The sequence below is a fragment of the Ursus americanus genome, chromosome 22, assembly GCF_024610735.1.
Source record: "Ursus americanus isolate L20-20 chromosome 22, mUrsAme1.1.p, whole genome shotgun sequence".
In the NCBI taxonomy this organism is placed as follows: Eukaryota; Metazoa; Chordata; class Mammalia; order Carnivora; family Ursidae; genus Ursus; species Ursus americanus.
In genome coordinates this window covers 15,334,672-15,340,671 of record NC_142148.1, presented here as the reverse complement: position 1 = coordinate 15,340,671, position 6,000 = coordinate 15,334,672, and positions in this window count along the sequence as shown.

The following is a 6,000-nucleotide window of genomic DNA, read 5'->3' as shown; positions in this document are numbered from 1 at the left end:
TATTTGTCATCTCTTTTATTCACAGACAATCCTCATCCTTACTGATACAGCATCCAACTATCGACAATTCATAGTCTTAACATTTAACTAGAAGGAAAAAGATCTTTTCTTTGTTGTAACCATTAGTAGAAACAACAGCACTCTAAAAATTTATATCTGAAAGTGATTCAATGTGCTGGAAAAAAGACTAGACTGGAGGTAGAAGACCCAAGTTTTTTTTTTTTTTTTTTTTTTTTTTTAAAGATTTTATTTATTTATTCGACAGGATAGAGACAGCCAGCGAGAGAGGGAACACAAGCAGGGGGAGCGGGAGAGGAAGAAGCAGACTCATAGCGGAGGAGCCTGATGTGGGGCTCGATCCCATAACGCCAGGATCACGCCCTGAGCCGAAGGCAGACGCTTAACCGCTGTGCCACCCAGGCGCCCCAGAAGACCCAAGTTTTAAACCTAGCACAGTTGCTGATGAACTATGTGATCTTTTTTTTTTTTTTAAGATTGTATTTATTTATTTGAGAGACAGAGAAGGGAGAGAGAGAACATGAGTGGCGGGGGTGAGAGGGGAGGGAAGAAGGAGAGGGAGAAGCAGACTCCCCATTGAGCAGGGGCCCAACACAGGGCTTGATCCCAGGACCCTGGGATCATGACCTGAGCCGAAGGCAGACGCTTAACCATCTGAGCAACCCAGGAGCCCCAAACTGTGTGATCTTTGTCATGTTCTTTTCACTGGCACAGTGAGAAAGTTGGAAGAGGAAGCAGAATCATCAATAAACATAAGAAAAGATGCTTACCTTCCCTAGTAATAAGAGAAATGCAAATTAAGACAAGCAGATACAATTTCACACCAATCAAATTGGCAAAATCCAAAAGCCCAATAATTCCAGGTGTTGATGTAGATATGGAGAAAACAGAGATTTTCATACAATGCTGGTGGAACTATAACTTAGTACAGTCAATGTAAATTAATGATTTGTAGTAAAGCTGAAAAATGTGCATATATTATGATGTAGCAGCTCCACTTTTAAACATATACCCTAGAGACATTCTTGCAAGTGTGTCCCGTGAGATGTTCTAGTATGTTCATTGCAGCATTGAAGGAACAACCTATAATATCAGTATGTGTTATGGAAATAAATTAGGTAAGTATGTTGTGATATATTCAGGCAATGCAATACTATCACAACAGTGAAAAACAATTTAAAGATTTTATTTATTTATTTATTTGACAGGGAGAAAGCAAGAGAGCACAAGCACGGGGAGCCACAGAGAGAGAGGGAAAAAGCAGGCTCCCCGCTGAGCAGGGAGCCCCATGTGGGGCTCAATCCCAGGACTCTGGGATCATGACCTGAGCTGAAGGCAGTCACTTAACCGACTGAGCCACCCAGGCGCCCGTACGACAGTGAAAATTAAGCGTATCTGTGAGTATGAGCATGTTTAGGTCTTGAGACCCTAATGCTGAATGGTAAAAGCAAAGTACACAATGTTACATATGACAAGACGGCATTCGTATAAAAAACTTTAAACCCAGAAAGCGATTCTCTGTATTGTTCATAGATACATGCATATGTGGTAAACCAATTAAAAAACGGTAGGAAAAAAATATACAACCAATTCCTGATAGTTGTTTCCCCTGAGGAAAGGAACTGAGGAAGGATACGAAAGTGATTTCAACTTGATTGACAATGTTCTGTTTCTTTACTATTTAAAATTAGAAGCAAAACTGACAAGAGATTTGTCTCATTACTGCCTTATAATTTTGTATGTTTAAACTTTTGAATATATAAATGAAAACGAAAGAATTGGAATAGAATGATGTCTAAGGTCTCATTCAGCCCCAAATTTATATGCACAGAACATATACAAAGCATGGTACAGTCTACGAAGAACGGGGTTCAAATCCCAGATCAGGGGGAGGCCTTTCAGTTATGAGTGACCAACAACAAAACTGTCTGAAATAAAAGGGACTTCACTGGCTCGTGTTACCAAATAGTCGTGTGCAGCCTCAGGTAAGGCTTGACCCAGGACTCGAAAGATGCCACGAGATCCATTTCTCAGCTCTTCCTGTCCACTGGCCCAGATAGGATTACACAATTGCTGAAGCAGTATCCAGGGAAGAAGAGACAATCCGTGTCCCTGAATGATCAGCAGAAGTCCTTGCTAATAATTAGAGCAATGCAAATAAAAAATGCACTTATTGTTTAATTTAGTAGGCTCCACACCCAGTGTGGGGCTTGACCTCACAACCCTGAGATCAAGAGTTTCATGCTCTACCAACTGAGCCAGCCAGGTGCCCCAAAAATGCACTTTTATTTATTTATTTATTTTTAAAGATTTTATTTATTTATTTGACAGAGATAGAGACAGCCAGCGAGAGAGGGTACACAAGCAGGGGGAGTGGGAGAGGAGGAAGCAGGCTCATAGCGGAGGAGCCTGATGTGGGGCTCGATCCCAGAACGCCGGGATCACGCCCTGAGCCGAAGGCAGACGCTTAACCACTGTGCCACCCAGGCACCCCGCCCCAAAAATGCACTTTTAAGTACTTATTTATTTATTGCTGATGATATTGGCAAACAATTAAGTCATTTCCTGTACTGTGGGTAGGAGATGGGGTGGATATCTTCTATTTGGTTCTCCAGGTTGGCTCTCTATTCTCCTCTCCTCCTCTGTGTCCTCAGGGGCAGGCCTGCGTGGGCTACAGCAACAGACTCCCTCTGGCCCTCCGTCATCAGGTTCAGGTCAGCCCAGTAGGAGACCAGAGGGAAATGAGTGATTTGAGGCATTTATTCCCTCGGCTCCTTCCTTGTGGGGCCATATTGGGCTGGCTTCACCCATCCCATTCCACATGACTCTCCTCTCTGTTCTACTCCCTGCTCTCTCACCTTGCTCCTTCTGGCCCAGGGCTGGTGATAGCTTTGCTGTTACCAGCCCTGGGGCACTGCACTATTCTTTGTAAACAGTCTTTATTAAACTCTCTTTAGAATTCTCTCGTGAGTGTGCCATATTGAGATTCAGAGAGAAAATTGGCACAGGACGTTCATCAGCCATTGCATTTCTCCGTACCCACCCTAGAGAAACACTCGCACATATGCCTAAGGGGCAAGTGCGACGATATTGCTACACCCTTGTTTACAATACTAAAAAATTAGAAACAATTTAAACGTCTTCAAATAGGGAAATAGCTAAATAAACTATAGTGCATCCATATTATGGCATATTATGCAGCTGTTTGAAAAGGAGATGGATCTATTTGCATAACTTGGAAAGACTTCTAAGATATGTTTTTGCATGCAGAAAGTAAGATTCAGTACCATAATAAATTATATTAAAATGATACCTATTTCTACGGTTTTATGAATTCTATAAAACTATGGGAAAATTTTCACTGCCCCTCCCTGTGGAAGGATTATACATCTCCACCCCTATTGAAGTCGGGCTTGGCCATGTGATTTGCTTTGACCAAGGAAATGTGAGTGAAAATGACATGATACTTCTAAGCAGAAACTTTAAAAGCTTCCACCATTCTTTCTTTTCCCTCTGCCATGAGATTAGCACATCCTGGCTGCTCCTTCAGCCTATGTCCACAGAAACAGCTGAAGCCAACCCATGACAAACACAAACACATAAGGATCAAGAAGTAAATCTTTGTTGTTGAAAGCACTGAGATTTTGACAGTGTTTGTTACTGCAGCATAACCTGACCTACCATGACGAACGAGCTCTGCTCTATAATTGCTACTTTGTTACTTTCGGGGGGGGGATGGCATTGGGGAGCAGGGCTCACAGGGGACTTTAATTTTTAATCTTTAATATTTTAGTTTTCTTACAATGCAAGTATATGCGTGCATCACCATGTAACAAAAATACATTATTTAAAATGAATACAGCAGGTGTTTTCTTACTTAAAATTAAATGTTAAAAAATATCATTCTTAAAATACACACACAAACACCCAACAAATTAATGGTTCTTTTTGCCCAGCTGGTACTCTGAAGAAACAGACTGGAGGCGGATAGCTCCGCGAACTTTCCAGGGCTAGAGGAAGTGCTAAAGCATGACAATGCCTTGCCATTTTCTCTGCAGGTAGAAATCTGCAAAACCTAGACACACTGTGAAACTTATTTCTGGTCCAGTTATCATGAAATTGAAATGCAGACTCACAATCTCTCACTCTCTCTCTTTTTAGGTTACTGATACCTGCCTTCCCAATGACCTCATTGTGAAAGCAAAGGTGATTATGTGACCAAAATTCAATTCAGCGATCTTGGAGATTTCTCGTCTCCTGATACAGTCTACTCTTCTGTGGCAAAGTTAGTGAGAGCCATGGGGGCTCTGTTTCTGATCATACCGGTAGACCTAAGTCAGGATCTCAGCCTGTGTTCCATCAAAACAAAAAGCCAGAACGGATTGGATGGTAGTCCTAGACTACCCCACAATTTCAACTTCTTATTCAAGCCAGACAACAGCTCTCCGGTCTTTGGAAACAAATTACTTTGGGAACAAATGTCAGTGGCCAGAGTCTCTGATCCAGTGTCCAGTCCCCAGCTTCGCCGGGTCGGGAAGCCATGGTGGCAGCAGTAGGAGGAGCCCTAACAACGCTGACCTCTCAATCACAGCTGTGGTGACTTTGAAACAAGAGTTGTCCCTCCCCTCCCTGCCCCCTTCCCACCCTCCCCCAGTTGGCAGTGCCAACTCTCTCAATGAGTCTGCAAGCACCTAATTTCCTATATTAAATTCCTTTCTGCTTAAAATATCTAGAGTGGTTTCTGCTTCCGTCTCCTACACAGAGCTCTGACTAAATACAGGTTGGAAGATGATCTTCAGAAAGGAGACCCAAACACACACACACACACACACACACACACACACACACACACACGAAACATAAGAGAAGGAGAAAAAACAATGATATTAGAAAATCATTCCAAGAGCTCAGATATGTGAATAAGTGGGAGTTCCAGAAAGTGAAGACGTAGAAAATAGGGAGATGGAAGAAAGACATCTTCAAAGAAAGAATTCCTCAAAATATCCCAGAGCTGAAGGAAGTGGGTTTTCAAATGGAAAGAGATCATTGAGAAACAATTAGACATTATATGCCTTCGATATGATGCCATAGGAAATACACACTCTCACCTGTAAAATATTCTTGCCAAAAACGGAACTGGAATCTTTTTTTTCTTTAGATTTGTATTTATTTATTTGACAGAGAGAGAGAGATAGCCAGCAAGAGAGGGAACACAAGCAGGGGGAGTGGGAGAGGAAGAAGCAGGCTCCCAGCAGAGCAGGGAGCCAGATACGGGGCTTGATCCCAGAACCCTGGGATCAAACCCTGAGCCAAAGGCAGATGCTCAATGACTGAGCCACCCAGGTGCCCCTGAACTGGAATCTAATACAGGATATTCAAGGCATGGTGTCACATTTTAAAAACACCACGAGGGGCCAATCATCAAAATTCAAACTGAGAAATTCTATAGGATAATTTACCCAGTTTTTTCAACAAATCACTTGTATTTTTTAAAAAAGAGGAGTAATTATTTCAGATTAAATGAGAATTAGCAACTAAATACAATTGGTAGACCTTGAATCCTGACTTAAGTAAGCCAATATAAAAAAGTCATTTTGGGGGGCACCTGGGTGGCTTAGTCGTTAAGCGTCTGCCTTTGGCTCAGGGCGTCGTCCCGGCGTTCTGGGATTGAGCTGGCATCAGGCTCCTCCACTGGGAGCCTGCTTCTTCCTCTCCCACTCCCCCTGCTTGTGTTCCCTCTCTCACTGGCTGTCTCTTTCTCTCTGTCAAATAAATAAATAAAATATATTTTTTTTAAAGTTGTAAATTCTTTTAAAAAAAAGTCATTTTTGAGACAATTAGGGAAAATCAAACATGGACGGTATGTTAATTTCCTTAAGTGAGATCACAGAATTGTGGTTATGTCATTATTAGTTTTTAAATTCTCATCTGTTAGAGCTACATACTAAAGTATTTACAATGATAAAATATCTGGGACTTGCT